Source organism: Phascolarctos cinereus, unplaced genomic scaffold (assembly GCF_003287225.1).
Source record: "Phascolarctos cinereus isolate Bilbo 61053 unplaced genomic scaffold, phaCin_HiC Scaffold_3;HRSCAF=262, whole genome shotgun sequence".
NCBI classification, from domain to species: Eukaryota; Metazoa; Chordata; class Mammalia; order Diprotodontia; family Phascolarctidae; genus Phascolarctos; species Phascolarctos cinereus.
Genome location: NW_027555736.1, coordinates 123,290,790 through 123,300,905, shown reverse-complemented (window position 1 = coordinate 123,300,905; position 10,116 = coordinate 123,290,790). Strand labels below are relative to the sequence as shown.

Genomic DNA, 10,116 nt, shown 5'->3' with positions numbered 1-10,116 from the left:
TGGTGCTCTGCAGATGCAGCTTCAGAACATTTTCTGTGGGTGGGTGAATTGTCTAAAGGTTTGTTCTGACACATGACCCAAAGAAACCAACTTTTTGGCCCATTCATCACACTTGTCTCCTCACTGATATTAATTTCCAGTGAACAAATAAAGAAGCAGGAAGATAATACTATCACCTTATATTTAGATAGTTTGAGAATTTGCTTTTTCATTTGATTTCACAACAGTCTCTTGAGGGCAGATTCTGTCTTTGCATTCAAACACATACATGCACATGATATATACACACATATGCATATATGCATATACACAGTGTACATATATGCATGCCTATATTTCATATGCATTATATCTAATGTACATATATATATATATATAACACATATATACATAATATATTTCTGTTAAATGTAAATATGATATATGACAATGAGGCATAGTGGATAGAAAGCTGTGCCTCAGAGTCAGAAAGCCCAGAGTTTAAGTTCTTCTCTGACACCTGCTGGCTATGTGACTCTGGACAAGTCATTTGACCTCTCAGTGTCGCAGGGCAATGAAGACTATAAGTGGAGAGCAGGTGCTAACTTGGATTGTTGGTAGAAGAAATTCCTCTTGGACGGTTTCCTATACTAAAGAAATCATAGGTCCAAGAAAATATGTGTATATATGGCTAATACACCTGTTTTACATATGTGTTGCACCTACACATACATGTATACAAATAATTATATGTGTACATACCTACATACACATATACAAGCATTGTGAGGAGCCTCAGAAGTCATCCAATCCATCTCCTTCCCAGAAGATAAATGTTAACATTCCTTTCTAAACAATTTAAAAATAATGAATCAATTGAATTCTAAAGTGGCATAACCAATAAAAGTTGGAGTGAGACATTTTTCCGGCCCAGATAACTTAGGAGGTCAGAAAGAGGAGTCTGTGACAGTGGGGTGGGGACTGGCCAGGAGCATGGTTCTTTGGACGTTGGAGGTGGTGTGGTAATTATGCCAGGAACATTCACAATCCAGAGATAGTAAGAGCACTGAACATTTGGTCAGAAAAAGATTACAGGGGACCCCGTGTTAGCACTGGAAATAGGACCACGAAGCATTTGGCAATTCCCTTGCCTATCTACTTCTAGATCTCAGGTCCAGGGCCAAGAGGAGTACTTCTGGTTGCAAGGGAGCAGCATCCTTGCCGGGTATGAACCAGAGTACAGATCAGGAGAGCAGTGATCACAGCTCTCCCCTGCAGATTTCTACGAGTAGCTATGAAAACAGCATGGTGAAAAAGCCTGAAACTTCCTGTCTCTCAAATGAACAAAACCCAACTCTAACATGAAGTCCAAAGTCAAGAAATAAACTGGAAAAATGAACAAACAAGGAAAAGAGGACCTGATCATTAAAAGCTACTCTGGTGATAGAGAAGCGCGCTCTCTCTCTCTCTCTCTCTCTCTCTCTCTGTCTCTCTCTCTCTCTCTCTCTCTCTCTCTCTCTATATATATATATATATGTATATGTATATACATATATACATATATACATGGTGATAGGAAGGTACACATTCAGAAGACAACTATGTAAAAATATCTATGAGCAAATGCTCAAAGAACTATTCAGACACAAGCTCAATAAGAATTCCTAGAAGAGTTAAAGAGATTTAAAAAAAAACACAAAAAAATGATATTAAAAATCAAATAAGGGTGGTAGAGGAAAAATTGGGAAAGAAATGAGAGCAGTGCAAGAAAATTATGAAGAGAATTTATAACTTGGTAAAAGGCACAAAAAAAATCAAGGAAAATAACTCCTTAAAAAGCAGATTTAGTCAAATGGAAAATAAGACACAAAAGCTCACTGAAATAATAGGAAAATAGAAAGAAAATAATTCCTTAAAAATTAGAATTGGGCAGGCGGAAGCTAATGATTCCATGAGACATCAAGAAACAATAAAACAAAGTAAAAAAAAATAAAAAAAATAAAAGGAAATCTTAAATATCTTATCAGAACAACAACTGACCTGGAAAATAGATCAAGGAAAGATAATTTAAGAATTTTTGGACTACCAGAAAGTCATCATATTTCAAGAAATTATGGAGAAAAATTGCCCAAATATCTCAGAACCAGAGGGCAAAATAAAAATTGAAAGAATTTCCAAAATGTGAACTCCCAGGAATACTATAGCCAAATTCCAGAGGTCCTAGGTCAAGGAAAAGAATACTAAAAACAGAAAGAAATAATTCAAATATTTTGCAACTTTAGTCAGGATTACACAAGATTTAGCTGTTACTCTTACCCCCCCCTTATTATTTATTTATTTTAGTTTTCAACATTCATTTCCACAAGATTTTGAGTTCCAAATTTTCTCCCCATTTTGCCCCTCCCCTACCCCAAGATGGCATGCATTCTGAATACCTCTTCCCCTAATCTGCCCTTCCTTCTATTACCCCTCTCCCTTCTCTTATTCCCTTCCCCTTGTATTTTCCTGTAGGGCAGGATAAATTTCTATACCCCATTGCCTGTAAATATTATTTCCTAGTTGCATGTGAAAACAATTTTTAGCATTTGTTTTTAAAGCTTTGGGTTCCAAATTCCCTCCCTTCCTCCCTTCCCACCCACCCTCATTGACATGGCAAGCAACTCCATACAGGTTACACATGTGTAGTCATGTAAAACACTTCCATAGTGGTCATGTTGTGAAAAACTAACTATATTTCTCTTCATCCTATTCCACCCCCCTGTTTATTCTATTCTCTCTTTTGACCCCATCCCTTCTCAGAAGTGTTTGCTTCTGATTACCCCTTCCCCCAATCTGCCCTCCCTTCAATCACATCTCCCCTCTTGTCCCCTTCCCCCCCTATTTTCCTATAGGGGAAGATAGATTTCAATAACCAATTGAGTGTGTATTTTATTCTCTCCTTAAGCCAAATCCAATGAGAAGAAGATTCACTAATACCCTCTCACCTTCCCCCACTTCCCCTCCACTGTAAAAGCTTTTTCTTGTCTGTTTTATGTGAGATAATTTACCGCATTCTACCTTTCCCTTTCTTTTTCTCCCAGTATAATCCTCTCTCACCCCTTAATTTTATTTTTTAGATATCACCCCTTCATCTTCAAGTCACCCTGTGCTATCTATCTATCTATCTATCTATCTATCTATCTATCTATCTATCCATATATTTTCCCCCTCCAACTACCGTAATACTGACAAAGGTCTCATGAGTTAAAATATCATCTTTCCATCTATGAATGTAAACAGTTCAACTTTAATAAGTCCCTTAAGATATCTCATTCCGGTTTCCTGTTTCATGCTTCTCTTGAGTCTTGTATTTGAAAGTCAAATTTTCTATTCAGCTCTGGTCTTTTTATCAAGAATGCTTGAAAGTCCTCTATTTCACTGAATATCCATTTTCCCCTTAAAGGATTATACTCAGTTTTGCTGGGTAGGTGGTTCTTGGCTGTAATCCTGTCTACTTTGCCCTCTGGAATATCATATCCCCAAGCCCTCTAACCCTTTAATATAAAAGCTGCTAAATCTTGGGTTATTCTGACTGTGGCTCCAACAATAGTTGAATTGTTTATTTCTGGCTGCTTGTAATATTTTCTCCTTGACTTGAGAGCTCTAGAATTTGGCTATAATATTCCTACAGGTTTTCCTTTGGGGATCTCTTTTAGGAGGTGGTTGGTGGATTTTTTCAATTTCTATTTTACTCTCTGATTCTAGAATATCAGGGCAGTTTTCCTTGATAATGTCTTGAAAGATGATGTCTAGGCTCTTTTTTTTGATCATGGCTTTCAGATAGTCCAATAATTTTTAGTCATTATCTCTCCTGGATCTATTTTCCAGGTCAGTTGTTTTTCCAGTGAGATATTTCACATTGTCTCCTATTTTTTCATTCTTTTGGTTTTGTTTTACAATGTCTTGATTTCTCATAAAGTCATTAGCTTTCATTTGCTCCATTCTAATTTTTAAGGAAGTATTTTCTTCAGTGAGCTTTTGGACTTCCTTTTCCATTTGGCCAGTTCTGCTTTTTAAGGCATTCTTCTCTTCATTGGCTTTTTGGACCTCGTTTGCCATTTGGGTTAGGCTATATTTTTAAGATGTTATTTTCTTTGTTTTTTTTTTTTTGATCTCCTTTAGCAAGGTGTTGACTCATTTTTCATGATTTTCCTGCATCACTCTCATTTCTCTTCCCAGTTTTTCCTCTACTTCTCTTACTTGCTTACCAAAATCCATTTTGAGCTCTTCCATGGTCTGGAACTGATTCATATTTTTCTTGGAGGCTTTGAATGTAGGAGCTTTGACTTTGTTGTAGTCTTCTGATTGTATGTTTTGATCTTCTTTGTCACCAAAGTAAGATTCTATGGTCTGGCTTTTTTTTGGGCTGTTTGCTCATGATCACAGCCAATTACTTTAGTGTTATTTATCTTGGTCTTTGACTGAGTCATGAACATGGTAAAGCTTCTTTTGCGCAGGTAAATATTTCTAACCAGTGCCAGGGTTCTCTGATTTGAGAGCATAGCCTCTCACAAACAGCTTAATTTTGGGCTTTCCATATTTCTAAACAAATCCAACTCTTGTGATATTAAGATTATATATACTACTTTATTTCATTAAGGCCTAATCAAGTTACTATTCTCTTTTGTTATGTGAGTTTAGAACTCCTTAAACTTGCATCTTTAGTTCCCTATTTTTCCCTTGTAAGTCATGCACCATTTACTTTAAGAGAAAACTAAAAATAAAGATACTAAAGATAAAGGTCAAATGTATCTCATAAAGTGCTAATGGCTGATATTCCAAGCTGTGCAAAAATCCCCAAGCTATGGAAAATCCCATTCTCTGATTCTAGCCACTCATAACTCAATGACACCTACTTTGCTAAAAATAGATTGTGTCACTTTACTATAAAAGAAGTGCCTTCACTGTCAGACCAGGTTCTTGGTTACTGAGGAGCCTTGGACCCCATTTATTGGCAAGTGCTAGCTTTGCTAATAAAACGATCATGCTCTAAACTTTGTTGCCTCTGTTTCTCTTACTTCCAGATTTCTGTTGTGACACCCTTATGCATGACAATGTTCTATGTACTAGAGGTGGTAATCATACCCTCTACCCCCATCACAGTCGTCTCTTCTGTAGGAAAATATGTCCAATTTTTGCAACTAAGCCCCACATGGTACTTTTCTAGGCTCTTGTCCATAAAGTTTTCTCTGTGCTGAAAGCACTGTATTTATCGGTGTGAACATATTGCCAGACATGGACATAGATCTGGATATGGTCTCAGCAGGGCAGAGGATAGTGGGAATATTATCTTGTTTATTTTGTGCCTTATACATCTATTAATATCATCAAAGATCACTTTAAGTTTTTTGGACTGCACTTCTATTCTGTTGACTTCCATTGAGTTTACAATCCACAAATCCAGGTTCTTTCCAGGGATTGGACAGACTTTTTAAAGGAGTTTGGGTGAAATCTCATGAAACCAGATCACCAGGGAGCAATGGATCACTGTTACTTTCTTTCCCTTCAACTATCCAAAAAAAGTACAAAGAAAACATGTCACCTTTCTGGGGATCACTAGGTAAAATACTCTTTCCTCGCAGAGACCAAGGGAAACTCGTCTTATAGTGCCAACAAAAAGACAATATGTATTCATCTCTATTTCCATTCTATCTTTAGATTCATTTCTTCAGTAAAATGTTTCTTTTTTTCAATGAATCATCTCCTATTTGTAGTCAACGCATGTATCTCTGCTCTTTTTTTTTTTTTTTTTTAGAATCCAGTCTTCTGAGGGAACTTTAATTGATAAGTAATCCGGCCAGTCATCCTGGGCAAGGCTGACTAGTTTGGGACCGATTGCATATTACTAGCAAGAATTCCTTTTTATGCACTGGACAGATAGCTTACTACTGTATTGCCCTCTAGTGGTCAAACCTACTTATTTGATCAGAAGTCTAAGATGTAAGAGTCAAATTTTGGCAATTCCTCAGAAATGATATTTTTAAAAATAACTTTATGACCCATTAGTAAGATTCTTTCCTTTTGGCCTAGAAGGTAATAAGTGTATTAATAAGAATCACATTCCTTCTTCAGAGATGTTACTCCTGCTTATATTATAGAGAGATATCATCAGCTAAACCATAGTTTTTGATTAAACTGATAGATGTTGACCATTTATGTGGCAGCTGATGACAATATACAGTTAATTCAACTCAATTAAGCAAACCACATGTGCTTACTATGGTCAAAATCCTGTGCTAGAGTCCAAGATGAAGCAGACATGGTCTCTGCCCTAGAGGGGACATGATAGGTACACAAATAACTAAAATGCAATTGAAAATAATAAGTGCAAATGAGAGGAACAAACAAAAATAATGATATCATCATCAATTTAGACCTATAAGGATCTTTAAGGGTCATCTAGTCTAACCCCCTCATTTCATAGATGAAGAGGATTTGACCAGGGTCACATACATGGTAAGTGGCAAAACTCAAGTTCTCTGAGAATTTAGCTCTCGTTCTATTGAATAACACTGCCTCCTCAATAGTGCTTTAGAAAATAATTTCCTTGCCATAATCCTGTGATACAGGTACTATAGATTTTTTTAAAAAAAATTATCCTCTGAGGCTCATAAATTACAAGGGAAAAGATATTGACTAGAGGAATTGACGAAGATTTCATATAAAGAAATTTTTTTGAGCTAGACATGGAAGGAGAGTAAATGCTTGCTATGTGCAAAGTACAATGCTAGATATTGGAGATATTGGATAATTAAAACAGAACAGTGCCAACTCTTGAAGAGTTTAATTTTGATGGGCAGAGATGAGGTTGAGGCCATCCCAGGCACAGAGAACAGCTGATCAAATGCACAGAGCCAGGAGAGCGTTAAATGAGTCTAGGGCTTGGCAAGTCTTCAAAGTTAGCTGGGCAACGCAAAGGAGAATAGTATGAAATAAGGTAGGAAAGGTAGGGTGGCTTCAGATTGTGTCAGGTCTTGAATGCTAGGTTAAGAAGTGTAGGTTTTATTCAGTAGTTGAGATGGAGCCATGAGAGGGTTTTTAGCAGAGAAATAACCTGATCGTATCTTTGCATTTAGGAAGGTAAATCTGAGGTGGAATGAAGGGCAGAGTATAGTGGAGAGAGATGAGGCAGAAAAACCCATTAAAAGGCAATTGTACTATTCTAGGCAGGAGATAATAAAGACTTGTAATAGGGTGGTGGTAGTGGAGGTTAGAGAGATGGGGATGGATCTTAGAATCAGTCAAAGACTTTTAAGTGCTGGTGGTTATCCTTGTTTAAGTTTGATTTTTGTGGTTCAAAGGCTGGTTCTAAGTGTAGATCACAAGAAAGTGTGGTGAGTTTCTTTTTCCCCAAAGGGTATATTTGAATCGATTTTTTAAAGCTCAAAATAAATGTTAAAAGTTTCCACTGTGATACCACACTAGTAACATACTTTGAATACCTCATCATGGAGTACAGATGACTTCGGGTTCTTGAAGGTTATGCCAATGGAGTGCCAACTCGTGAGTTCAAACAAGCTATAGAAAGGGTTTCAGTGTGAAAGGAAGTATGGTACAGTGGATTAAAGCTACTGTTTGTTATCTGTGTGACCTTGACCTCTAAAGGCCTCAGCCTCCTCATCCATAAAAACAAGGGGTTGAACTTTATCAGAGTCACCAACTATGCAGCCCTTGGGGCTGGTAACATTCTTAAGAGCTGCTCCAGGACAAATTAAAATGCAAATGGGAATATTTATCAAAAGAAATAAAAATGTAATAACACATAGAGAATATATTTTCAAACTAAGTCAATGTGTGGCCTGTAGGGGTATGGATTAGTGGACCAGGTTTCTATTTGAGTTTGACACCGCTGGACTAGATGACCTGTAGGGTTCTTTCCAGTTCTAAATCTGTGATTCTTGATGAGAGACTGAATATGCCATTTTTATGAGAACCAGCCTAGCTAAGCACAAATATTTGTTATTAGGTGGCTATAGCAAGAGTCATTTTTATTTTTGACATAGCAACTTAAGGACCATTGAACACATTATAGAAAGGTTGTGATGTGCGTTGATGAAGAGAACAACCACTTCTGTGAAGTCACAAGTCCTTTAAGTATTGAAGTAACTAAGACAATACATTATAGAGTCTGGCAAAAGCTCCATAATTTGTGTGTGTGTGTATGTGTGTGTGTGTGTGTGTGTGTGTGTGTGTGTGTGTGTGTGTGTGTATTTGCTTATGTGGTGGTGACGAGCAGTTACAATGTTAATAAGGTGAGTCTTTGAGATTTGTAGCCTGATGAAGTGGTCACAGACTGAACTGCCTGGAAAGAACATTTTCCAGCAGAATGCTCAATGGACTTGGCCTCAGTAAAGACCTGGGTTTGAATCCCACTTCTGACATTTACTAGTTATTTGACCCCATGGGAATTTTATTTTCTTTTAATCCCTCTAAGCCTCTATTTCCTTTTCTGTACAATGGAGATAATAAGAGAGTATCTTCACCATAGGGGTATTGTGAAGATCAAACAAGATAATTTATGGAAAGCTTAAAGCACTGTATAAATGTCACCTGTTAAAAATTATATCTGAGAATAGATGACTGCACCAGACCACATCATCTCTTCAGTTACCGAAATACACTAAGCACATTTAACTCCACATGGATTCCAAACAAAATGGAACATAAGGAAAGATTCTCAAAGCTCCCCCAAACCATCTTATGTAACTGTACTTCCTCTATTTCTGTTCTCAGGGATGACAGGGCCTGGGGAGATTACAGGGGAAAACCCCAAATTTGTTTCACTAGGCAAAGTGAAAGCATTTGATATTTATAGCAAAAAAGAAGATGCAAGTTCCAGAGGCTGAACTGCATTAGAGAAAATTTTAAGGACATTAGAATAAATCCCATTAGAACCTTCCTTTAGGAACTTGGCAGGCCTTGAATTCAACTGTTTCCTTGAGGATCTATGTTTCCAGTTTATAACTTTCCCTTGGGCCATTCCCAGTGTTTAAATCAGCTCTTCTTTCCTCTCTCTATACCAGGGATTCTTAACCTGTAGTGCATGAACTTTAAAATAAAAATAAAATATTTTGATAACTATACTTCAATAACATTGATTTCCTTTGTCATCCTATGCATTTTATTTTATGTACTTCAAAACATTATTATGAGAAGGGGTCCATGGAACAAAAATGGTTAAGAACCCCTGTTCTGCATATTTTCTTGGTGAACTAATCAGTTCCCATGGTTCAGTAATTATCTCTATATATACTAAGTCCCAGATTCATCCATTCAACCCTTTGAAGCTTCAGTCTTGTATCAACTGTGCCCGCTAGACATCTCCAACTGGATGTCTTCTAGGCACCTTAAACATATGTCCCAAATGGAACTCATTATCTATCCTACCTCCCCCCCCCATTAATTTCCTTGTTTCTTTTGAGGGTACCTTCTAGTTAGATTTGTGACCCTAGAGTCATTCCTAAATCAGGGGTGGGCAACCTGAGGCCTTAAGGCCTCATGTGGCCCTCTAGGTCCTCAAGGACCTAGAAAGCCATATGTGGCCTCAAGGCCGAAGTTTCCCTACCCCTGTCCTAGACTCTTCCCTTGCCCTTCCTGTCATGTACTGTATTTCACCTCATAGTTGTCACAGATTTTATAGCAATTTTTGCAGAAGGTGAGGTGTGACCATTATGTGAAGCTTTAAAAATTGTGCCAGTGTTACTTAATCATTTATCACTAAACTGTATCTCTGGTAGATGAACTGTACAGTTTAGCCAGCACGGGAAGATGCAAGTTTTACAATATCAGGTGATTTACTCACGGCAGCTTTACCTGCCTGGCCTGATCCCCTTATACCTAGGAGCTCTTCATTGGGTTGAATGACAATACCGTTAGTACTTCAGTGCTCTAAACAAGCCATACAAGTTTGCTTTTGGAAATATACTGACAATGTGCATGGGATAAGAATTCTAGGCTCGAGGCTTACAATGCACAAGAGATAAATGTGTATCCATATGACACTGGTGAATACACTGCTGCTCTGTTTACCTTTTAAGCGTCTTGATGAACAGATTTATGCCATGTAAGGATTATATGATGAAAGGTTACAAACCAATT

The 10,116-nt window shown here is 37.3% G+C and overlaps 1 pseudogene; it reads left to right on the top strand.

Moving 5' to 3' along the window:
* The first annotated feature begins 1,206 nt into the window (after positions 1–1,206).
* The window catches only part of LOC110192324 (creatine kinase B-type pseudogene), a 198,337-nt pseudogene continuing 189,427 nt past the window's right edge, over positions 1,207–10,116 (top strand).